This window comes from Nuphar pumila, chromosome 16 (assembly GCF_984573655.1).
Source record: "Nuphar pumila chromosome 16, dmNupPumi1.hap1.1, whole genome shotgun sequence".
Taxonomy (NCBI): Eukaryota; Viridiplantae; Streptophyta; class Magnoliopsida; order Nymphaeales; family Nymphaeaceae; genus Nuphar; species Nuphar pumila.
Genome location: NC_143264.1, coordinates 46411403 through 46438276, shown reverse-complemented (window position 1 = coordinate 46438276; position 26874 = coordinate 46411403).

Below are 26874 nucleotides of genomic sequence, written 5' to 3'. Positions count from 1 at the left end.
AAAATCCATTTCCATTATTAAATACCATTTGATTTTCTCAGACCCATTCTAAGATTCAAAGCCAATATCACTTTAAAATTTCATCTTCTTCTCCTAAAATCCATGATTAAATTCAAAGTCCATTTCTGACTTTGAAAATTCATTTCCTTTTCATTTCAAAGCTTTAGATCATTCTTTCTCCAAGTCAAGATTCATTCTCCCTAAACTCTGATTTACTTCAAAAACTTAGAACTTCTCTGATCTATCCCAAGTTCTAAGTTAGATTCAATCATTCCTTCACTTCCTTTCCAAGTTCATCTCAGAATACTTGGAAATTTCCAAATCAATTTTCAAAAGGAGCATACATTTTTGCATTGCACAAGCATGATTCTTTGTGCATTTAGAGTTAGAATAAATTCTTAGATTATATTTAGGCAAAGCAAAAGGCATAGATTTGATCCTTGGTTCGATTACCCTTGGTAAATGCGCCAGGAACGGTCGAACCTCGTACCGACGAGCGAATCCCGTCTCTCCCTTTTTCCCGCAATATTTTCAAAACGGAGGCGAGTGATTTTCTAAATATTTTTCAAATCAAGGTCAAGTGAGACCGCGCAAAATAGTTCCTCTTCTCTTCTCTTTTTCTTTTCTCTTCTCTTCTCTCTATCTTTTCTTTCTTTTATTTTTCTCCCTTCAAAAAGGAGGAGAATAGAGGTTAGAAAAGGGAAAGAGAAGGAAGAGAGAGAAATACACGAGAGAGGAAAAATTTTGCGATGATCACAAAGCCTCGCCTACAGTTTGATATGTATTAGTGAATCACTTTATACATTTCTGGGGCAATTGTTCATGCTGAGTGTATATATTGTGCCAGGTTGAGATTATGATGAGCAAATCGCTGTTCATACTTTATGAAGTGTGTCTAGATATTAGTGATTGTTTTGCTGGGTATATATTTGATTTCGTATATCATTAGAGTCGCATGGCTGCGTTGGTGTGATAACACAAGAATGGAAATTTTGGTAGGCAAGGATATCCCATATTTAATTATATTTTTTTCTGTCTTTTGTCAAAACAGGTTGAGCATGCCTGCGTTTCACATTCAGGCTTATTTGGTGATCTCCTCCATGTGTTTTTGTATAGCTTGAATTTGGTTTCATAAGCTGGTCCAGCAACCTGAGGAGGAATCAATCCTCTAGTTCAAGTTGTCTTCAAGTTTTGAAGACAAGAGAGTGTTCTCGAGTATTTTTTTTTTTTTACTAAAGCACTTTCAGAAGAGTCGAATTTTGGACAGTCACAACACATGCATATACTTTTTATATTTCATTAATCGTCTGTCACACTTCACTTGCATAGTCCCTGTACACTTAGCATTCATTGTTGCCTACACTTGCAGCATCTCCACCTCAGCTGCATCAATTCCCTGTTTTCAGCATAGCCATGGTGTTGGTGTAAGATGTTGTTGATAATCAAATTCAACCTGATTGCATCAAATTTATGATTTTTTATATTGAGTGGGATTCAATCCCTAAACCACTGAGCATTAGCTTTTCACCAGTTTTTGCATTTGCTGAGCAAACATTCCTCTGTTATGCAGTGAAATACCCTGCTGGCTTTAAACCAGATCTCCTCATTTGTATCTCTCTTCAACACTCACCTCATTTCCCTATACCGGCATCCTGTAAAGCATGTCTGCTCTGCATACTAATACCTCACTAAACCCATCTCCAGCCACCTGATGCCCAACACAAGTTCCTATTTACTTTTTCTGTGCTCATGGCACAGTGCCCATCACGTTGGTTTGCTGTCAGTCCTCCCACTCAATCATCTACACCCCTTACCATCATATGTTGGCATCCACTTCCAGCACATCTTGATTTCCCTTCACAGCAGTATACACAGGCTGTCTGTCGACAATTATATACTCCATAGTATGCCTTGCTGTAGTTTATACATCTCCCACAGCTACCATCCACGTGACTTGCTATTGCCACTCCTATTATCCTGCCCCCACAGTCGTCCGGTCATATTAGCTTTCATGGATGCAGACTCAAGTTTTGTAACAGGTGCAAGCCCAGCAGCAAGTATGGATGCAGTCATAATTCCACTTCATTCCAACTCCATCAGTGCTCAGCATATGGCATTCGGCTCACATTGTACACTTGCTGTTAAACAACTTTTTCTGCAAATGATATTGCTTATCAGAATTTTACTTTGTCATCATTTCACAACATCCCTTCAAAACTCCTTTTGCTGTTACAATTACCACAGTGGTCACGCCCACATTTTTTTTTACCTGTGTCCATTCATTTGTTCAACATTTGATGCTTTTCATATGTCATGATAACCACTTTTTGTAGATTTAATATGTCCATTGTTCCTGTGCTTACTGCACATCACCTTCCTCACTGCACAGTATCTCACCTTATGAATTTTCCATTTCATAACATTTAGCATCACTCACTGCCTCATCTCACCACTGCATAATATCTTCATACCTCTTATCATATCCATCTTGCACTTCACAAATGCACAACAGCCACCCTATAGTTTATTATGTCTTCATAAGCACAATAAACATTGTGATTTCATGACATAGTAATATTGTGTTTCCTAAAATAAAACTGTGGCCCTTTGGCATTCACAAACAGTTTGCAAACTGTTGTGATTTCATGCATATTACATAACAGTTCGATGAATCACTATGATCTCATTGGCTTAATATAATCTCATAGGCATATCACGACAGTCCGACTATGATATTCATTTGCATATGACCAAAGGTCATGGTTATACTGTGACCAAATTGTCGTGATTTCATGTCTCCCATAACAGTTCCATACACGGTTACACTTCCATCATTATTGTATATATGCTTTTAATTAAACAGACACGTTTTCCCATTAGCTTGGTGCATTATATACACATTCCAACATACAATTTTTTTTTTCATTAGCCCAGGCATGACCATATGCATATGAGTTCTTAACATAACATTTCCTATATCTCTTCATATGTTGCATTTTGCTTTATGCTAATCCTGTTTTGCAGGGAATATGTGGAAAATGTCATTACTTAGGAATTGTATTTTCAATTTTAATTGTTGTAATAAGTTAGATCTTAATGAGAATTTACATTTTCAGCTTTTAGATAGAATGAATGAGCATTGTAAAAATCATAAATTGCTTATTTTCATGTCTTTGCCTTTATTTTTCAAAATCTCACAATGATGAAACACGAATGGCACATTCACCATTTCGTAAGAGGTAATTAATCCTAAGTTGATGATTTACATCAATGGCCATAGTCAGGATATAAACAAAACTTAGTATTTTTATCTTTTATAAAATAACACTGGATCCACATTGGATCCTTTTCAAAATTCATCATATTTTCTTTTATTTTCCTCTTTTATCAGAGTTAAGTTTAAAATTAATTCAATATGTATATCAATGGCCATAGTCAGGGTATATTGAGAGTTAATTTCTTTCTAAACTCTATAAAAGCACCAAAATATGTTTGATTCTTCATTTGAATTCAGATATGATTATTATATAATACATTCAATGACCATAGTCAGGAGTGTATTATATCATTAATCTTATTTACATTCATTTAAAGAATGAAATATGATTTTCAAGATCAAATTCTTTAAATTCATTCATCATTTAGAATAGAATTGCATCATATTTTTCAAAATTCCCTTTTTCAAAATTCCAAGTGATTCTTTTTTCATTTCTCAGATCAAATCTTATTTATAGATTCAAATTCAAATTCAAATTCTCTCTCATTTCAAGATTCAAAAATTCAATTTCAAAGTCTGATTCGACTTTGAAATTCCAAAATCATTTTGTATTCAAAACTTCAAATTTCCAATTTAAATTCAAAATCCAATTTCAAAGTTCAATTTAACTTTGAAGTTTCTGATTCATCTTCAAAACCAAGCTTATCTTCCTATCTTTAAATTCAAAATCCAAGTTTGAGATTGATTCTGAATCTCAAAGCTTGACCTTTCTTAAATTGTAAAATTCAATATGGGTTTTCAAAACCTAGATCCATATTCAAAAGTCCCATTTGGACTTTCAAAATCCAAAATTAGATCCTAATCTCCACTTGGATCCAGATCTCCAAGTATAAACCCCATTTTTGGATCTCAGACTTCAGATCCAAAATTTATTTTAGGATCTAGAACCCAATTCTACCTTGGATCTCAGACTTTAGATCCAAAATCCAATATAGGATCCAAAATTCAATTCCACCTTGGATCTCAGACTTCAGATCCAAAATCCAGTATAGGATCCAGAATTCACTTCCACCATGGATCTCAGACTTCAGATCCAAAATCCATTTTAGGATCCAGAACCCAATTCTACCTTGGATCTCAGACTTCAGATCCAAAATCCAAAAAGAAAGAGAGAAGAGAAAAGAAAAGAAAAGAAAGAAAAAGAGAAGAGGAACACTTTTGCGGGGTCTCACTTGACCTTAATTTGAAAATATTTTAATTCGCCTCTGTTTTGAAAATTTGTGGGAAAATGGAGAGACGAGATTCGCTCGTCGGTAGGAGGTTCGACCATTCCTGGCGCCTTTACCATGGGTAATCGAACCAAGGATCAATTTATGCCTTTTGCTTTGCCTAAATATAATCTAAGAATTTATTCTAACACTAAATGCACAAAGAATCATACTTGTGCAATGCAGGGATGTATGCTCTTTTTGAAAGATGTTTTGAAAATTTCCAAGTTTTCTGAGATGAGCTTGGTAAAGGAGTGAAGAAATGATTGAATCTAACTTAGAACTTTGAGATAGATCAGAGAAGTTCTAAGTTTTTGAAGTAAATCAGAGTTGAAAAAAAAAATCTTGACTTTGAGAAAGAATGATTTTAAGCTTTGTAATGAAAGGAAAATGAAGTTACAAAGTCGGAAATGGACTTTGAATTCGAACTTGCATTTAGGAAATGAAATGAATGCTTGAGATGGGATTGAATTTAGATTTTGAAGTTTGAAATTTAGAATGGATCTGAGAAAGTCAAATGGTATTTAAAAATAGAAATGGATTTAGGAAATTTAGATGAAATCTGGAAATGGACTTGGATTTGAAATCTAGAATTGGGAATGGAATTGGATCTTAAAATGGATTTAAGATCTGGGATCTGAGATCCGATGTAAGATTGGGTTCTGGATCCTAAAATGGATTTGGATCTGAAATCTGAGATCCAAAGTGTGATTAAATTCTGGACCCTAAAATGGATTTGGATCTGAAGTCTGAGATCCAACGTAGAGTTGGACTCTGGACCCTAAGATGGATTGTGGATCTAAAGCCTGAGATCTAAAATAGAATTGGATTCCAGATCCTAAAGGGGAATTGGATTTGAAGTCTGAGATCCGATGTTGAATCTTGGATCCTAAAATGGATTTGGAATTGTTAAATTCAAAAGATGAATTAAGAACTTCCAAGTTTAAATTGAACTTGGAAAATGAAATTTAGAATTTGAATCTTGAATATACAAATGAATTTTAAAGTCAAATTGGACTTGAATTTGGAACTTGAATTTAGAAGATGAAAAGAATCTCAAAGTTAAATTGAACTTTGAATTTGATTGAAGTTTTGAATATAACTTGAATTTGGAATTTCAAGGTCAGATTGAACTTTGAAATCTGATTGGAAATTTTAAATATAAAATGGATTTTTAAATCTCAAAGTTAAATTGGACTTTGAGATTAAAAAAAATGAAGTAGAATTGAAAATGAAAAGATGAATTGGATTATACAAGAATTTAAGATTGATTGAAGAAGATGTTTACATCACTTGGAGTTTTGGAAAAGAAATTTTGAAATTATGATGCTGCTATATCCTAAATGATGAATGAATTTGAAGAATTTTGAAATTGGATTTTGAAAAGCTATTTCATTCTTTAGATGAATTAAAATAAGATTGAAGACATAATACATCCTTGACCATGGTCATTGGATGTATTATATAATAATCTATATTTAGATTCAAGTGAAGAATAACATACATTTTGGTGCTTTTATAGAGTTTAAAATGAAATTAACTCTCAATATACCCTGACTATGGTCATTGGTATATATATTGAATTAATTTTAAATTAAACTCTAATAAAAGAAGGAATTTTTTTGAAAATATGATGATTTTTTTGAAGAGGATCCAGTGTGGATCCGATGTTATTTTATAAAAGATAGAAATCCTAAGTTTTGTTTACATCCTGACTATGGCCATTGATGTAAATCATCAACTTAGGGTTAATTACCTCTTACAAAATGGTGCACGTGCCATTCGTGCTCCACCATTGTGAATTTTCAGAAATAAAGAAAAATAATGAAACAATTGTTATTCATATGCTCATCCATTCTAATCTAAGACTAGAAATGTAGAGTTTTCATCATCTAGTTTATTACAACACTTGGAATTGAAAACATCAAAATATTTTTAATCCAAGCCTTCCTTATATTCCTGCAAGATAGAATTTGCACAAAAGGAAATTTAAAATATGAGTGTAAATGACTATTCAAAATCTTACACAAGATGCTTTGTTTATATTTGAAGGAGAAAGGCATATGGTCTACCCTGCATTTATGAAAAAACAAACACATATATGTAGCAATATGTATATATACGTATGTACAAAGAGAGAAGGAATTATGGTGGATCCTTGTGAACCACTATAAAAGAATGACAAGAAGATGATGATTATGATAGCTCAAGAATGAACCACCATAACAAAGGGACAAGAAGTTACAGTGGTTCCTGTGAACCACTTGTAAAAGAATGATAAAAATATGATGATTATGATAGTTCAAGAATGAACCATCATAACAAAGAGAGAAGAATTTAAGGATAAGAATATGATGGTTATGATAGTTCAAGGATGAACTATCATAAAAAAAAGAAAAAGGTTACAGTGGTTCCTTGTGAACCACCAAAAAAAATAAATAAATGCAGCTGTAGTAGTTTTTAATAAACTACTGTGGAAATGGAGGACCATAGTGGTTCATTGTAAACCACTGTGAATGATTCTTTTTCCTGTGGTGAAACCTATGGTTGGGAAGAGGGTTGACAGCAGATGTGCAGGTGGCTGTGTTTATGGAGGCAGTCGGGGGATGAAGCCAGTGAATGGTGCAGTTTAAAGGTTTGTACATGAGACTATGGTAGTGGTAGCCTAATAAGTGCAGTAAAGAAAGAGCTACAGGGTAAGTATGTAGGGTAGATTTGAAGGAAATTGTACTAAATGATGTAATATTATCTAGAAGTTGCTAATTGACTAACAAGTATAGATAATGGGAGGAGCTGATTTGCATAGTTGCAGCCATGATGAGATGTAATAAATCCATGAATAAATATGCAATGAAATGAAGACTACTGTAAATCAAGAGTTGAATTATCAACTATAATAAAACGTGGATTCTTGTTGACAAAATAGGAATTAATGTAAAGAAAAGAACAGTCATACCATGTAATATATGGTGAACAAGAGAAACATACCTTCTGAATTATAAGCTTAAACTGGATACGATAAAAACATTTCGCCACCCATCCATACATCCAACTGCATCATGTCCGAAAATCGAACTCTGAACTAGCGAATCAAAACTCTCTGCAGTGGGCTATTTTGCTTCAGCCGTAAAAGAGAACATCCAAGGCACTATGCAGGTGTCATGATCCTCCAAATTGATGATCACTGCTACAAAGGGGCGGTGGTGTTAGGTGCAGATGAGTGCTGGGATCACTATACCACCTCCGACCTTACATGTTGGCTCAAATGCCAAACTTGAGACTAATATATTGACAATTTTCTGGAATGGACCAAAACAAAGAATGACATCTTACGGATCTAAAACACGAAATTACCAGTGCTGATGAGACCCGATAGCCAGTAACACAAAGGAACTCATGCCTACCATACGATACAGATAAGCCAAACGATAATAAAGTACAGGGTAAACTGACAGGAATTTGTTTTCCATGGTACATTTCAGCTACCAGGACCAAGCCCTTATTAGAAGTGAAATCTGTCAGATATATGAGATATGGTGTAGCACAATACAAAATAGATAAAGTTTTGCAGATGATATCTAGGTGTTACGAAATGGTATGTAAAAGTGTGAGGTGTGAGCGGAGACATGCTGCAAATGAGAATGTAATGGGTGTGTATGAAAGATATAACAAGTGATTAAGTGGGATGATGATGGTGTGAAGACAGCAATAGTGAAATAAGTGCTGGTGCACAGATGATAGTGGACGATGCTAAATAAAATGAAAATATAAGATGATCCAAAACCATAAACAGAATATGAGGCAAGAAAAGGCTAGAGGTGATTGTGAATCACGGACAAAGATCCTACCATCCACAGTCACACTTTGAGAAGGACCATGTGCGATTAGATAATTACCCACTGAATGAAAACAACATAAAACCATCAACGAATATAACAAACAAAAAGGTCACAGATATTTATTTTGAATAAAACCCATCATCATCTCTATCTCTAACATTACTAACCAATTTACAAGCAAATGAACATCAATCTAAATTTGGTCTATCTTAACCATTATACCTTGAAGGATGACTTCTGAAATGTTGTGATGACGAAATCCAGAAATAGCTACTCCCAACGGACTTTTTGCAGTGAAATCGAAGGAGGGTAGAGCTCAGTGGTGATCCAGAATTCTGTCGACCAGGGTGAGGTTGTATTCTTGATTTCGAGATGCTTTAGATAAGTCAATTTGGTCACTCCTCGAGGTAGCTGCCCAGATCTGGTATGCTTTTACAAGATTTTGGGTCTGAATATTCAGCAATTATTACCGAGACCTCATTCATTTTCCTAGCTCGAGTGAAACTTTCAGACATCCATGAATAACTCAAACTTAGGGACAATGATCTTTGGGGAAACATGGAACAATATGCAAAACTGCTTTTCTGTGATGGTTTTTGCAGAGAATTGGTGATGAGCTTTGTGGATGAAACGCGACAACTTGGCCACAATAGAAACGGGCTCATCAAAGCCATCGCAAATAATATCATATATTGAGTAGGACATTACGAGGAAACATATATTGAAATGCAGACAAGTGTTTATGCTATGGCATAGCATGCTTACATCAAGATTCTAAGAAATAGAAATATACATCTATGCTATCACCAGGCCTTTTTTAAAAAAAAATGTCTGCTATACATAATGCATAAGAGGAAAATTTAAGAAAGTTACTACAGAAATATCGAAAATGATGATGATGGCTAAAGTTAGCAACAAATCAAAAGGGATTTACAACGATAAACAATGAATTGAAGCTTCACAGAAAATGAATAATAATAAAAAAAAATCTAAAGAAATATCTGAAGAATGAAAGAAATATTTGATATGATCAGGTATATTAAAGCAGTTCAGAAACGGATCTGAAGAAATAATAAAAATAATAATAATAAAAAGGAAGCATTAACTAGGAAATGAAAATACGATTGATACAGATGTAAACAAACATTACAGCGTAAATGCAATGAACCCCTATCAGAACTTGGTAGTGAAAATGGGGATATGCCGAAAATCAACTTGATGAAGGCATAGGCTGAGGGTGTATGCACTGATTGACTGTTCAACGCAGAGGCAAAGTTAATGGGTTTTGCTGTTATAAGCAAAATGGATGATGCCAATGATTAATACTGTTTACACAATACAAATGAACAAATAAAAGAATAGGGGATCCTGATCAAATGAAGGCAATAAGGAAAATGCCATTAACACGAAAAACATGTGTAATATGCCATCGAATGTCATCAAAGCTAGAAATTTAAGCAAATGATCAGATGTAAGTACAGGAATTAATATCGAAATGAGAAAGAAAAAAAAAGGGGATTCAAATGTATGGAAAATACTGAATCCGATTAGCACACAAATTGCTTTGAACATGAACAAATAAAAAAAAATACAAATGTTGGAGTCAAATTGCTTCATTGTTGTTGCATTGGATGAATCAACACTACTATATGCAGGTCGATTCTACCCATTATGCTTTAAAATGAAAGTAAAAGTTAAAACAAAGGAAAATGAAATCCCCAAAGGAAATGTTGTGGATAAAAATCTATACAAGGGGGAAGAATACTCACCATGATCATCTTATTTCGCTTCAATCAGAGGAGGCATCTCTGGTATTCTATGCTTGAAGGAGTTCAGATTGATTCCTTCAGGAGAAGGAGGTGCTCTCAGAAGAGAAGGGAAGCCGATGCGGGAGTGGAGAAGCGGTAAACTGGATGTGCCGTGGAGAGGTGAAGACGGATCGCGTTGAAATCCCTTGCGGGCTTCTCTTAAAGGGAGAGAAGGAGGATGCGGTTGGGGGATGAACGGGAGATGGAGGGTTTGTTGGTGATGAGGGGTTCAGAAGGAAGAATGGAGGAGTGGGAAGAAGCTTCTGGAGGGGAGAAGGCGAGAGTTAGGGTTTTCAAAACCCTAACTCGTCTTTTAAACATTGAAAATAAGGTTTTCCACAAAAGGGCCTCTTTAAAAAGTTTTTTTCTAAAACGGATTTCCAAAAAACCACTTTTTTGCAATTTCCTTCATTTATTTTTTTTTTTGTTCTTTTCTCGGTATTTTTATTTTTTTTGTATTTGTGGAATAAAATCCTAAAATGTACGGCAAAACAAGGATTTAGACTAATTTTTTTTGTATTTTTGAGAAATATTTAGAAAAAGAAGGTTTTCAAGGCTATTTTGAGGAAATTTCTTCAGAAAATGGGTTTGGACCCAAGTTTTGCGGAATTATTCGAGTTTTAAACCTCAAATCGAGGAATATAGCACGATGGATCCAAACGGTGGTCGGAGGGACTGTTCGAGCTATTTAAAAACTATTTTTGGTATTTTCTGTAATTTTAATTAAAAAGTTGGACAACGAGACTCAGATTTGGATCTGGACAATGGATCCGGATTCGAAATCAAGTCAAATATCTAAAATGAATTTAATTTCAATAAAACTTGAGAAATGAACTCGAATTTAGATTTAAAAATGACTCAATTGCTTAGAAAATGATATCAGGGGCAAAAAAAGGAATATTTACAATATTTTGAAAGATTTGGGGTGTTCACAGATGCCCCTCTTTGCTACTAAGCCGGTTGAAAGCCGAGCTTAGTGGCAAAGAAACACTCCAAATTTTGAAAAAAAAAATGCCCCAGTTAGTAATTCTGAACTGGGTGTGGAAGAACTATTTTGAAAAGACATGATTTTCAGGCTTAAAACCTTATCCTGAATGGCTTGGGGGGACAAAATCCTTGACAATGATATGATTGAGTACAAAATGAGGAAATCGTGATGGGACTTTGGGCGAAGATCCTGAAATGATGAAAAGATAAGAATTTTGATCAAGTCTCATGGGTGAGACAAGATCAGCCTTTGGAATGACTCAGGTTTAGCCCTTAACCTAGATGGGACGAAGATATATCAAGATAATTTGGATGGGGAAAGGGATATATGAGGACCTTGATGGGACATTTTTGATAAAATACCTCGTGAGATGAAGCTCAAATAGGATCCTGTCCTGGATGGATATACAAAGCATGGGTTCTTTGATGGGAAGAACCATGATGGGAATGGAAGGAGACACCTCGTCAAAACGAGGGAAAACTCGTTGGAACGAGACTCAGGTTTAACCAAAAACCTGAAAAAGGAAGATACCTCGAGGCGAGGTTCAGGCTTAACCCTTAACCTAAAGGGGACGACCAGATGGAATCCTCGAACGAAGAAACCATGATGGGATAGGAGAGATACTTCAACTGAATGGGGTAACTCTTCTGGAAGATGTAAACAACTCTAGGCTGCATCAAAAATGGATATTGAATATTTACTTCCTTTTTGGAATAACTAGAAAGTTTTGCCAATAAGATAAATTTATAGTTGACCTCAACGCTTGAAAATGTGCACGTATGTGCAAAAGATATTCCCTCTTTTACCTAGAGTATTTCCTCCAACGAGGCTAACTCCTCAGTTTTAAGAGTCAAATTCAAAATTTTAGCGTTGATGATTTTCTTCAAGGGAGCTATCCATTTCCTTGATATGAGAAGAGAAGAAATATTCTTAATTTCATAAAAGCAAGTAGTGAAGAGATATTGAGAAAAGATATTTTGCATAAGAAAAGATGACTTCTGGCAATTTTGGCAGTTTGATATCTGAGTGTTTTCCCATGATGATCTTCTTGCACTCTTTTTGAATCATTGGGATTTTTTGGGCTTTTTACATCATCCTTCATTTGGATATGTCCTGACTTTTCTCTCTTTCTTTCGGGGAAGGGTACGTCACAAACTCCTTCATCTTGGAGATGTTTCGATCCTTCGTTTATCTCAAGTATTGATGATATTGGCTCAAAAGGTCTTTAGATGATAGCAGAAATCAAATATCATTTAGGGTTTGTCGGTAGGTTCATCACACTCGCCTTCATCTCGACGGTGATCTGAACTTTCCCTGGAAGGATCCTTCACAAACTCCTTCATCTCGGTAGATGATCCAAATCTTCTTTGGCTCCGGAGGTCTACTCGCTTAATTTGCCTTCATCTTAACGACAATTGAGAGATCTCTTTTGCAAATATTTGATTTGTAGCTTTAAAATGAGAGGATATGGATTAAGTGAATTCTTTTTGTAGCTCAGGATATTTCCACTGTCTGATTGCCAGAAAATTGTCTTTAAACACGCGCCATAGCCATGATCAATATCAATTTGCTTCCGGCTTTTCAATGTCATTGAATATTTCTTTCGCTAATCATACCGAGGACATTTCTCACATCCTTTTGGTTGATCAACAGGAAAAGATTTGAATTTTACCTCTTTCGCAAAAAGTTTCACCCTTTTGGAAAGAAATACTAGAGGTAAACAAAAGTGATTCTTCTGTGTAGTAAGAATATTGGAATCAACAAATACTTTTAGTCAATTGGCAAAATTTTCATGAATTCTATGTGAAATACTTACTCAATATAGATTTTGACGAAACTTTGAGTTGAAACTTTTGGGAAGGAATATTTAGATTTTTGTTTTTGACCGACCAGCTCGAAAGTAGGATTTTCTGGAAGTACCAGCTCGAAAGCAAGATTTGATTGACCGACCAGCTCGAAAGTAGAATTTGTTGGAAGTACCAGCTCGAAAGCAGGATTTTTTGGAAGTACCAGCTCGAAAGCAGGATTTTGATTGACCGACCAGCTCGAAAGTAGGATTTGTTTGCCCGACCAGCTCGAAAGTAGGATTTTTTGGAAGTACTAGCTTGAAAGCAGGATATTGATTGACCGACTAGCTCGAAAGCAGGATTTGTTTGCCCGACCAGCTCGAGAGCAGGATTTGTTTGACTGACCAGCTCGAAAGCAGGATTCGTTGGAAGTACCAGCTCGAAAGCAGGATTTTTTTGAAGTACCAGCTCGAAAGTAGGATTTTGATTGACCGACCAGCTCAAAAGCAAAATTTGTTTGCCCGACCAGCTCGAAAGCAGGATTTTGATTGACCGACCAGCTCGAAAGCAGGATTTGTTTGCCTGACCAGCTCGAGAGCAGGATTTGTTTGACTGACCAGCTCGAAAGCAGAATTTGTTGGAAGTACCAGCTCGAAAGCAGGATTTTTTGGAAGTACCAGCTCAAAAGCAGGATTTTGATTGACCGACCAGCTCGAAAGCAGGATTTGTTTGCCCGACCAGCTCGAAAGCAGGATTTTTTGGAAGTACCAGCTCGAAAGCAGGATTTTGATTGACCGACCAGCTCGAAAGCAGAATTTGTTTGCCCGACCAGCTCGAGAGCAGGATTTGTTTGACTGACCAGCTCAAAAGCAGGATTTGTTTAATCGACCAGCTCAAAAGCAGGATTTGTTTAATCGACCAGCTCAAAAGCAGGATTTGTTGGAAGTACCAGCTCGAAAGCAGGATTTGTTTGCCCGACCAGCTCGAAAGCAGGATTTGTTTGACCGACCAGCTCGAAAGCAGGATTTGTTTGCCCGACCAGCTCGAAAGTAGGATTTTGTTTGACCGACCAGCTCGAAAGCAGGATTTTGTTTGGTAAAAATGATTGATATTGATAGAGTTGTGACCCGAAGGTTTGAGAATGATGGATATTTGATGGAATTGTAGCTCGAAGGCTTGAACTTGATATACATTGATGAAGTTGTAACCCAAAGGCTTGAAAAGGATATACATTGATGAAATTATAACCCAAAGGCTCGATAATAAAAGACATTTGATGAAATTGATAGACGTTGGTGAGAATTTAGGATATAATAGACAATGATTCAGGTTTATCCCTTAACCTGAAAGGGAAGGGGGAGATTTTTGAGGATATACTTGAGACTTGAATTTAGAAGAGATATGACAAGATTTATAATTTATGATATAGGATTTAGATGGACCAGCACATTTGGCTGTATGCGGTCCAATTTTTAGGATTAACCCCTTGTCCTGAACGGGAAAAGAATAAAATTTAAACAGATAGAAGGAAAATAAAATTTGACGAAATATTGATAAACAATGGAGAAAATTTTGAGGGAATTTATTTACTTTATAAAAGAATTCTCACAAGTAGCATTTGTTGCTCCTATGAGCGATCTCAGGATTATCCCTTATCCTGAGAAAGAATACCTCGAATGTCGAGGTTCAGGTTTATCCCTTAACCTGAAAGGGGAAAGAATATAATTTAAGAAAAATAAATTTAGAAAATCAATTTGATGAAACTTGTATTTGCAAAAAAGAATTCTCATAGGTAATCATTATTGCCCCTACGAGAGGTCTCAGGATTATCCCTTATCCTGAATGGGAAAAAGAATTTAAGGAATTTTAATGAAGAGAAAATTTAGAAAATCAATGAAGGTTGACAAAACTTGTATTTACAAAAAGAATCCTCATAGGTAGCGTTTATTGCTCTTACGAGGGGTCTCGGGATTTTCCCTTATCCTGAATGGGAAAAAGAATAAAATTTAAGAAAATTTAACGAAGGAAAATTGATATAAATCTAGAAAATCAATAAAGATTGATAAAACTTGTATTTACAAAAGAATCCTCGTAGGTAGCGTTATCGCTCCTACAAGGGGTCTCAGGATTATCCCTTATCCTGAATGGGAAAAAGAATAAAATTTAAGAAAATTTAATGAAGGGAAATTGATATAAATCTAGAAAATCAATAAAGATTGATAAAACTTGTATTTACAAAAGAATCCTCATAGGTAGCGTTATCGCTCCTACAAGGGGTCTCAAGATTATCCCTTATCCTGAATGGGAACACCTCGGACAACGAGGGTCAGGTTTTTCCCTTATCCTGAAAGGGTAAAGAATAAAGGAAATACCTCATGAGAAAGAGGCATCAGGTTTATCCCTTAACCTGAAGGGGTAAAGAATTGATAAAATTTAATAGAATTGAGGAAATATTGATAAACTTGATAAAACTTGATAAAATTGATGTAAACTTGATAAAAATATGAATAAAATGAATGGAACTGATAAAGATATCCAAATTTAACTAAAAATTTATAAGATTTAAGAGAAAAAGGAGTTTTTCTGATCCTGCCTGCGTATGGGATCTTGAAAGGAAAATGTTTATTTAAAAGATAGGTAAAAAATCATTTTTGGGAAGAAAGTCCACTGTAATAGGATGATCAGTGTGAGATCCTAAAGAAAAGGAATCATCATGAGAGATCATCATGAGGTTTGATTTTGAAGATAGTGGTTTGAAATCAAATTTGAAAAAGAGAAAACCAACACGAGGGATGATTTTGAAGGCAAATGGTTTTCAAAACTTAATTTAGAAAAGGAAAATCAACATGTTAGTTTATTTAAAAATGATTTAGATCAAAATATTTGAACTTTTTTTTTTTGAATACTTTTGCAGAAATTTTTGAGATTTTATGATTTTGAAAATCCTCGTAGGTAATATCATTTCTCTCATGATGATGTTTTGGGATTGTCCCTTATTTTAAAAAGAATAGGAGAAATACAAGTTTTTTCAAAATAAATGCCCCATCGTGGCGAATGATAGAAGTATTTGATATCAACAGATACGAAGAAAATTGACATTTCATTGATAGGAAATATTGATAACGACTGAAATATTTACAAGTTTGTTGACCAAAGGTCACAAAAGACTGGGACTGAGTTGTCCCTATTAGGTGACTGAAAAAGAGAGAAAGCAGAAAAATATTGACAGGGGTTGGGAAGTTATGCCAGGACGGGTAGCTACTCTTCTTTTTGATCTTCCACCAGCAGCTTTTTATCAATGCAGTCTTGGATGATGTTTTTGAAAACAAAGCAGTGCTCGATGTCATGACCCATCGCTCGATGAAATTTGCAAAACTGATCTTTGAACCTTCCCATAGTCACAGGAGGATTTGCTACCTTGGGAAGTTTAACCATCTCTTTTGTTGTCATATACTCAAGAACTTCTTCAAGTGATTGCTCTAAGGGTGTAAACTCACAGTCATATTCCCAATCATCGTGCTTTGGTTTCCCTTGGGGCTTTGATTCTAACTGGATGCTCGAGGGAGTGATGTTTTTCTTCCTGCTGATCCCATTCTCTTGACCAGAGCAATCATCTCTGCCTGACCCGCCAGTGTGGTTCTTTTTGCCACCTTTTTTGTTTTTGCCATTGTTGTTGGAGGAACTGGTAGCAAAGGCGAAGTTGGTTTTCTTTTTCACATCCTGACTGCCTCCTGCCAAGGTGAGGCCATGATAGGTTCCATTCTCTAATCCCATTTCGAGCCATTTGACTCGCTCTATTAACTTGATGAAAGATTTAGACGGAGAAGTGGAGATCAGACCCTTTAGAGGTTGAGAGAAATTGTTCAAAATTATTGAGAGTGCATGCCCCTCTGATATCGGATCTTTCATCCTGTTGCAAGTAGATCTCCATCTATGAATGAAATCTTTTGCCTTCTCATTGTCATTTTGCTTTAGGTTGAAAAGATGGTCGAGGGTAGGCAGAGCCTCAGTATTGAAAAGGAACCTTTCAATGAACAGGTTGATGACTTTTTCAAACTCCCGCAGTTCAATCGGGTTGATATGGTCGACATACCATCTTGCTGCAACTCCCTCCAGACTGCGTGGAAAGCATAGGAATAAAGCCCTATTGTTCTTTCTGAATCGATTGCACTCGGCAAAAAATGTAGCCAGATGAGCCTTGGGGTTACCGGTCCCATCAAACTTTATGAATTTTCGAGGAAGGTCTTCCTAGTTGTCATCTCCTTCTAGGCCGTCATAAAAATCCGCACCGATGTAGACCTTTTTGCCTTTGTCCTGGGTTTGTAAGTCTTTGATTGCACGAGTCATCTCTCTCATTTGCTCATGCATCGAATCTTCTGCTGGGATCTGAAACTTGGTTTTGTTTGCTGACTCGTGCCCCTCATTGACTTTCTTGGGCCGATACAAGGGATTGTGAAAATATGCTGGCTGCTCTTCCTCTGAGTCTTCCTTTGTTGACTCTGAAGTGCTGTCATACTGAACTTGCTTCTTGCTGACTTTTCCCTTGGCTTTGTTTTTAGAAGACATCTTCTGAGGGTTTTCCTCAGCCTGTTTAGACATCATTTTTGTCATTACTTTCTGAAACAACTTGTATGTAGCTGAATCAACATTGCTATCTGCTTCTTGGCCCTGCTGCTTGGATGACCTGATGGAGTTCATTTCCTCTCTTTCACTGTCACTTTGTTGTGGCACTGTTTCCTTTTCAGTCCTTGTTCGAACCATGATTCAATGCTCTCTCTGTAGGATAAAATGGGATATTTAGGAAATTTTTGGAGGAAAAATTATGATAAAGGAAGAAATCAAAGTCTGATAATGAAAATATCCCATTACGAGGGATCGGGTTGTCTCCAAAATTTGTGACAACCGCACTGTTTTTCTGTGAAAAAGGATAAAAATATGAACAAATATTTAATTTTTGAAAGGGACATATCCCGACAAAAAATTTATTTTATAAAAAAAAAAGGGTAAGGATTAAAAAAAGAATTTGAAAGAGGAAAAAAAATTTGAAGAATTTGCAGGCAGAATCAAAGAATTTGAAGAAATCAGAAGAAAAAGAAAGTACACCTGGGTTTTAAAAACAAAAGAGGAAAATTTGAATAATATATACCCAGGGTTTTGAAGAATATAAGGAAGATATAAAATATCAGACAATCACAGATATACAAACAAAGATGTACAAACAACATTCCCTAAAGCTGACTCTACATGCAATATTTTGAAATGGCTGATAGGACCTTAATCCTAACTCTATGGTTCAGATCATCTGATTCCAATCAAGGTATGCCGATATACTCAAGCCGATGCTCGAAGTACATGGCATATAAGATATCTCTCCGGTTCTAAGGTAAGGGATTCCGAACATCCTTGAGCACCTACCGATATGCCTCGAACTATGGCCCTTAGGTACGTGGTAGGGGGGCGCGAACCCAAATAAGTGACCCAGTTGTGAGGCTCTCTCCCGAACTATGGTTCAGTGAGACAGCCCAGCAACGTGAAGACCGGGACAACATAGGTAGGGATGTTTTCAAAATATAATCAACATGCAATAAAATCAGAAGGCTCTAATGCAAGTCCTAAAGAGATAGATTTAAGAGAAGCATACACTTACATACATTGTTTTGCATTCAATCCCTAAAATTGAGGAGTGTTGCATTTCAGTCCTAAATCTAATGTGAACATGGATATAATCTCCTCAATATGGTCCTACCAAACCATACTTAGATCCTATATGCAAATAATGTCAGCTTAGGACAGAGTCTAGGCTCCTAAGGTTTGCATGGAAAATGTAGTTGACATATATTAGAATAAAGACTTAGATTATATAAAAGCAAAGCAAAGGCATAGATTCAACCGGACGAAGATGATGTCCCATCTCGGTCGCCAAAACTGTGATCATCGCAAAAGTTTTCCTCTCTTGTGGTTTCTCTCTCTTCCTTCTCTTTTCCTTTTCTAACCTCTATTTTCCTCCTTTTTGAAAGGAGAAAAATAAAAGAAAGAAAAGAAAGAGAGAAGAGAAAAGAAAAGAAAGAAAAAGAGAAGATGAACTCTTTTGCGAGGTCTCACTTGACCTTAATTTGAAAATATTTTAACTCGCCTCTGTTTTGAAAATTTGTGGGAAAATGGAGAGACGGGATTCGCTCGTCGGTATGAGGTTCGACCGTTTCTGGCACCTTTACCAGGGGTAATCGAACCAAGGATCGAATTTATGCCTTTTGCTTTGCCTAAATATAATCTAAGAATTTATTCTAACTCTAAATGCACAAAGAATCATACTTGTGCAATGCAGGGATGTATGCTCTTTTTGAAAGATGTTTTGAAAATTTCCAATTTTTCTGAGATGAGCTTGGTAAAGGAGTGAAGAAATGATTGAATCTAACTTAGAACTTTGAGATAGATCAGAGAAGTTCTAAGTTTTTGAAGTAAATCAGAGTTGAAAAAAAAAATCTTGACTTTGAGAAAGAATGATTTTAAGCTTTGTAATGAAAGGAAAATGAAGTTTCAAAGTCGGAAATGGACTTTGAATTCGAACTTGAATTTAGGAAATGAAATGAATGCTTGAGATGGGATTGAATTTAGATTTTGAAGTTTGAAATTTAGAATGGATCTGAGAAAGTCAAATGGTATTTAAAAATAGAAATGGATTTAGGAAATTTAGATGAGATCTAGAAATAGACTTGGATTTGAAATCTAGAATTGGGAATGGAATTGGATCTTAAAATGGATTTAAGATCTGAGATCTAAGATCCGATGTAAGATTGGGTTCTAGATCCTAAAATGGATTTGGATCTGAAGTCTGAGATCTAAAGTGTGATTAAACTCTGGACCCTAAAATGGATTTGGATCTGAAGTCTGAGATCCAACGTAGAGTTGGACTCTGGACCCTAAGATGGATTGTGGATCTGAAGCCTGAGATCTAAAATAGAATTGGATTCCGGATCCTAAAGGGGAATTGGATCTGAAGTCTAAGATCCGATGTTGAATCTTGGATCCTAAAATGGATTTGGAATTGTTAAATTCAGAAGATGAATTAAGAACTTCCAAGTTTAAATTGAACTTGGAAAATGAAATTTAGAATTTGAATCTTGAATATACAAATGAATTTTAAAGTCAAATTGGACTTGAATTTGGATCTTGAATTTAGAAGATGAAAAGAATCTCAAAGTTAAATTGAACTTTGAATTTGATTGGAGTTTTGAATATAACTTGAATTTGGAATTTCAAGGTCAGATTGAACTTTGAAATCTGATTGGAAATTTTAAATATAAAATGGATTTTTAAATCTCAAAGTTAAATTGGACTTTGAGATTAAAAAAAATAAAGTAGAATTGAAAATGAAAAGATGAATTGGATTATACAAGAATTGAAGATTGATTGAAGAAGATGTTTACATCACTTGGAGTTTTGGAAAAGAAATTTTGAAAATATGATGTTGCTCTATCCTAAATGATGAATGAATTTGAAGAATTTTGAAATTGGATTTTGAAAATCTATTTCATTATTTAGATGAATTAATATAAGATTGAAGACATAATACATCCTTGACTATGGTCATTGGATGTATTATATAATAATATATATTTAGATTCAAGTGAAGAATAAAATACATTTTGGTGCTTTTATAGAGTTTAAAATGAAATTAACTCTCAATATACCCTGACTATGGTCATTGGTATATATATTGAATTAATTTTAAATTAAACTCTAATAAAAAAAGGGAATTTTTTAAAAATATGATGATTTTTTGAAGAGGATCCAGTGTGGATCCGATGTTATTTTATAAAAGATAGAAATTCTAAGTTTTGTTTACATCCTGACTATGGCCATTGATGTAAATCATCAACTTAGGGTTAATTACCTCTTACAAAATGGTGCACGTGCCATTCGTGCTCCACCATTGTGAATTTTCAGAAATAAAGAAAAATAATTAAACAATTGTTATTCATATGCTCATCCATTCTAATCTAAGACTGGAAATGTAGAGTTTTCATCATCTAGTTTATTACAACACTTGGAATTGAAAACATCAAAATATTTTTAATCCAAGACTTCCTTATATTCCTGCAAGATAGAATTTGCACAAAAGTAGATTTAAAATATGAGTGTAAATGACTATTCAAAATCTTACACAAGATGCTTTGTTTATATTTGAAGGAGAAAGGCATATGGTCTACCCTGCATTTATGAGAAAACACACACATGTATGTAGGAATATGTATATATACGTATGTACAAAGAGAGAAGGAATTATGGTGGATCCTTGTGAACCACTATAAAAGAATGACAAGAAGATGATGATTATGATAGCTCAAGAATGAACCACCATAACAAAGGGAGAAGAAGTTACAGTGGTTCCTGTGAACCACTTGTAAAAGAATGATAAAAATATGATGATTATGATAGTTCAAGAATGAACCATCATAACAAAGAGAGAAGAATTTAAGGATAAGAATATGATGGTTATGATAGTTCAAGGATGAACTATCATAAAAAAAAGAAAAAGGTTACAGTGGTTCCTTGTGAACCACTAAAAAAAATAAATAAATGCAGTTGTAGTAGTTTTTAATAAACTACTGTGGAAATGGAGGACCACAGTGGTTCATTATAAACCACTGTGAATGATTCTTTTTTCTGTGGTGAAACCTATGGTTGGGAAGAGGGTTGACAGCAGATGTGCAGGTGGCTGTGTTTATGGAGGCAGTCGGGGGATGAAGCCTGTGAATGGTGTTGTTTAAAGGTTTGTACATGAGACTATGGTAGTGGTAGCCTAATAAGTGCAGTAAAGAAAGAGCTACAGGGTGAGTATGTAGGGTAGATTTGAGGGAAATTGTACTAAATGATGTAATATTATCTAGAAGTTGCTAATTGACTAACAAGTATAGATATTGGGAGGAGCTGATTTGCATAGTTGCAGCCATGATGAGATGTAATAAATCCATGAATAAATATGCAATGAAATGAAGACTACTGTAAATCAAGAGTTGAATTATCAACTATAATAAAACGTGGATTCTTGTTGACAAAATAGGAATTAATGTAAAGAAAAGATCAGTCATACCATGTAATATATGGTGAACAAGAGAAACATACCTTCTGAATTATAAGCTTAAACTGGATACGCTAAAAACATTTTGCCACCCATCCATACATCCAACTACATCATGTCCGAAAATTGAACTCTGAACTAGCGAATCAAAACTCTCTGCAGTGGGCTATTTTGCTTCAGCCGTAAAAGAGAACATTCAAGGCATTATGCAGGTGTCATGATCCTCCAAATTGATGATCACTGCTACAAAGGGGCGGTGGTGTTAGGTGCAGATGAGTGCTGGGATCACTATACCACCTCTGACCCTACATGTTGGCTCAAATGCCAAACTTGAGACTAATATATTGACAATTTTCTGGAATGGACCAAAACAAAGAATGACATCTTACGGATATAAAACACGAAATTACTAGTGTTGATGAGATCCGATAGCCAGTAACACAAAGGAACTCATGCCTGCCATACGATACAGATAAGCCAAACGATAATAAAGTACAGGGTAAACTGACAGGAATTTGTTTTCCATGGTACATTTCAGCTACTAGGACCAAGCCCTTATTAGAAGTGAAATCTGTCAGATATATGAGATATGGTGTAGCACAATACAAAATAGATAAAGTTTTGCAGATGATATCTAGGTGTTACGAAAATGGTATGTAAAAGTGTGAGGTGTGAGCAGAGACATGCTGCAAATGAGAATGTAATGGGTGTGTATGAAAGATATAACAAGTGATTAAGTGGGATGCTGATGGTGTGAAGACAGCAATAGTGAAATAAGTGTTGGTGCACAGGTGATAGTGGACGATGCTAAATAAAATGAAAATATAAGATGATCCAAAACCATAAACAGAATATGAGGCAAGAAAAGGCTACAGGTGATTGTGAATCACGAACAAAGATCCTACCATCCACAGTCACACTTTGGGAAGGACCATATGCGATTAGATAATTACCCACTGAATGAAAACAACATAAAACCATCAGCGAATATAACAAAAAAAAAAGGTCACAGATATTTATTTTGAATAAAACCCATCATCATCTCTATCTCTAACATTACTAACCAATTTACAAGCAAATGAACATCAATCTAAATTTGGTCTATCTTAACAATTGTACCTTGAAGGATGACTTCTGAAATGTTGTGATGACGAAATCCAGAAATAGCTACTCCCAACGGACTTTTTGCAGAGAAATCGAAGAAGGGTAGAGCTTAGTGGTGATCCAGAATTCTGTCGACCAGGGTGAGGTTGTATTCTTGATTTGGAGATGCTTTAGATAAGTCAATTTGGTCACTCCTCGAGGTAGCTGCCCAGATCTGGTATGCTTTTACAAGATTTTGGGTCTGAATATTCAGCAATTATTACCGAGACCTCATTCATTTTCCTGGCTCGAGTGAAACTTTCAGACATCCATGAATAACTCAAACTTAGGGACAATGATCTTTGGGGAAACATGGAACAATATGCAAAACTGCTTTTCTGTGATGGTTTTTGCAGAGAATTGGTGATGAGCTTTGTGGATGAAACGCGACAACTCGGCCACAATAGAAACAGGCTCATCAAAGCCATCGCAAATAATATCATATATTGAGTAGGAGATTACGAGGAAACATATATTGAAATGCAGGCAAGTGTTTATGCTACGGCATAGCATGCTTACATCAAGATTCTAAGAAATAGAAATATACATCTGTGCTATCACCAGGCGTTTTAAAAAAAAAAATGTCTGCTATACATAATGCATAAGAGGAAAATTTAAGAAAGTTACTACAGAAATATCGAAAATGATGATGATGGCTAAAGTTAGCAACAAATCAAAAAGGGATTTACAACGCTAAACAATGAATTGAAGCTTCACAGGAAATGAATAATAAAAAAAAAAAAATCTAAAGAAATATTTGAAGAATGAAAGAAATATTTGATATGATCAGGTATATTAAAGCAGTTCAGAAACAGATCTGAAGAAATAATAAAAATAATAAAAAAAAGGAAGCATTAACTAGGAAATGAAAATACGATTGATACAGATGTAAGCAAACATTACAACGTAAATGCATTGAACCCCTGTTAGAACTTGGGAGTGTAAATGGGGATATGCCGAAAATCAACATGATGAAGGCATAGGCTGAGGGTGTATGCGTTGATTGACTGTTCAACGCAGAGGCAAAGTTAATGGGTTTTGCTGTTATAAGCAAAACAGATGATGCCAATGATTAATACTGTTGACACAATACAAATGAACAAATAAAAGAATAAGGGATTGATGATGCATAAAATATATGTTTTATTAACATGTTTTCGCTGCATAAATGCATCATCAATAGGTTAAAAGCATACACTTAGGTGCATAATATTATTATAGAGCTTGGGTTCAAATTTCATTGAAATCAGACTTAAAATGAAGGAATTATAGCATTTACAGTGTAGCGGGTCAAATATTGAATCCGATTTGAGAGATTTGGATCCAGACGCCCATTTGGACCTTGGATCTGGACTAAATTACATGGATTTAACCCAGCTCCAGCCCACTTAAGTTTTGTAAAAACATTTTCAAAAAACCTCTGTAAAATGAGGCACCCAGGAATTATTTTTATTTTAACACTATTTTTGTAAAATAGCCAAAAGAAGCCAAAACGTCAAAAGGAGGGGCGCGCCCATTCCAGCCTTGTCTTTTCTTTGATTTTCGTGCCCTAGGGGCACGATTCTAGCTCAACTCCCCTTCCACCCAGCCGCCCCTCTCATCCACCTTCTTCCTCATCCATGGTTGGCTATGGAAGCCATGCCGAATCAATGGAGATGCCATCTTCTTCTCCCCTTCTTCTCTTTTCAGATCTTGTCTTGCTTATCACCCTGCTGAAACTAACTTTTGTTTTGTTTATTTGCAGCTGCAGATGGAGTGTATCCATCATGGTGGAGGTCCCGCTCCTCCATGGTCGGCCGACCATGAACCCCGGAGCATTGCCACTTGCGAATCCTTGCAAAGAAGACAATAAAAGGATTAGACAGCATCACCGAGGTTCCTCGTGGCATGGAGTCAAGCAAAGTCCGCTCTTCTCTTCTTCCCCTCAGTCTTCGGATCGCCCGAGAGGTAGGTCTTCGTCTCCCTTCTCTTCTAGCTAAAACCTATCATGTGCGTGTGTAATGTGCTGTGTTTTTCTGTATTTTCGTCAGCCTTGGTATAGCTTTTGTTCGTGCAAAGGCCAACACGTAGGATGTTTAGGTGTTTGAGTCATTTACTTGTATGTTTTTCAATCCAACGTTGGGAGTTTTTAGGCATGTTTTGGGTGTGTGCGTGTGTTTGAAATGAGATTTCTATATGTCTGTGTTTTTTTAGTTGTTCTAAGTCTAATGGATGTTGTTTTAATCGAGTTTAGTACCTTAGGAAAAGTGTTTATGAGATTTCATGTTTTAGGCATTTTAAGATTTTGATAAAAGTTAAGTACCGATTGTTATTTTTCTGATTTTTATGTAGAACGTCCAGCAGTCTGTAGCAATTTTTGTAGTTCTTTTCTTTGCTATGTTCATGTCAATTTGTTAATTATTGTTTAGTTTTTTTTTATAGATTTTAATTTGTGTATTGTGTTTAGTATGAATTTCTGTTTTGTGTTTTGGTGCTAGTCGATTTGTAGGGTTTTGTTAGAATTTGTTTTCTGTTATGATTTAATTTCCAGCATGTTAGTTGTTTAGTTTGTGTGTTTTTAGCTTCATTTAGATTGTCCTAATTATGTGTTAGCTTAGTTTAAATTAGATTTATATTTGGTGTTATGTTAGTAGTTAAATTAGATATTTAGTTTTTCAAGTTAGTGTAGTTGTCTTCTCCAAATGTAGGGTGGCCATTAGAGGTCCAGCAAGGTTGTAAAAATCCAGTTTTCATATTTTGTTAATCTAGGATAAATTAGATTTTGATTAGAGTTATTTGTTTCATTTATTTTAGTTGATGTGTTAGTATAGATTTAATATAATGTTTGTTAATTTCTTCCTTTGTTCACATTTCGTAGGCAATATTATGTTAGATTATTATTTTGTGCCTTTTAGAATAAATGTAATTCCATGTTAATTAGGATGTTTAGATTTATTAGAATTCGTTGAGTCATTGTATCATTCCATTAGTTAATTCGATTTTTATGTAGGCATTAATGTATGTTGTTCCAATTAATTTTTGTTCTCATTTATACCCTTTTGATTATGTGTGCATAGGTTAGAGTAGTTAAATTAATCTTAGAATAGAGTAGTTCCTTAGTTAATTTTGTATTTTAATAAAAGGGCATTTAAGTCTTTGTGTTGAGAGTCGTTTTTGGTAGAAGATCACCACCTCCAAATTCGTGGATTGCATTTAAGGAAATTTCTATTTCCTAACCCAGCTATAAATGATTTACATTTTCAAGGTTGGAATCCCTTGGGAATTCCAACGGTCTCTTTAAATAGGGTTACACGATTTTTGGAAAACCTTTGGAATTCCAAAGGTCCTTCTAATTATGTCTACACATTTTTGGGGAAAGATTTGAAATTCTAAATGTGCATTTAAAGCTAACCCAAAACGTGTAGAGAGCTTTGAAGAAGGTTTTCAAAAAGGATCTTTAGCTTTTAATGCTTTGGGGAATGTTTTCAAAAAGATGATTTAATGCTTGGAGGTTTCCAAAATGGTTTACTCAATTTTGGCAAGAATTTAAATGCTACCTCTTCTTTTAAGACTAGTCAAAATCGTGTAGTGTGATTTTGGAAGGTTTTCAAAAAGGATTCAATAGCTTTTAATGCCTATTTGGAAAAATGTGTGAATCCAATGGGTTGGACGGTTTTTAAAACCAAACACTTTCCAATGTGCAATTAAGGCAAGAAGAGGAGGAGTTGGATTCTACCAAATTCGTGGATTTCTATTTTTAAAG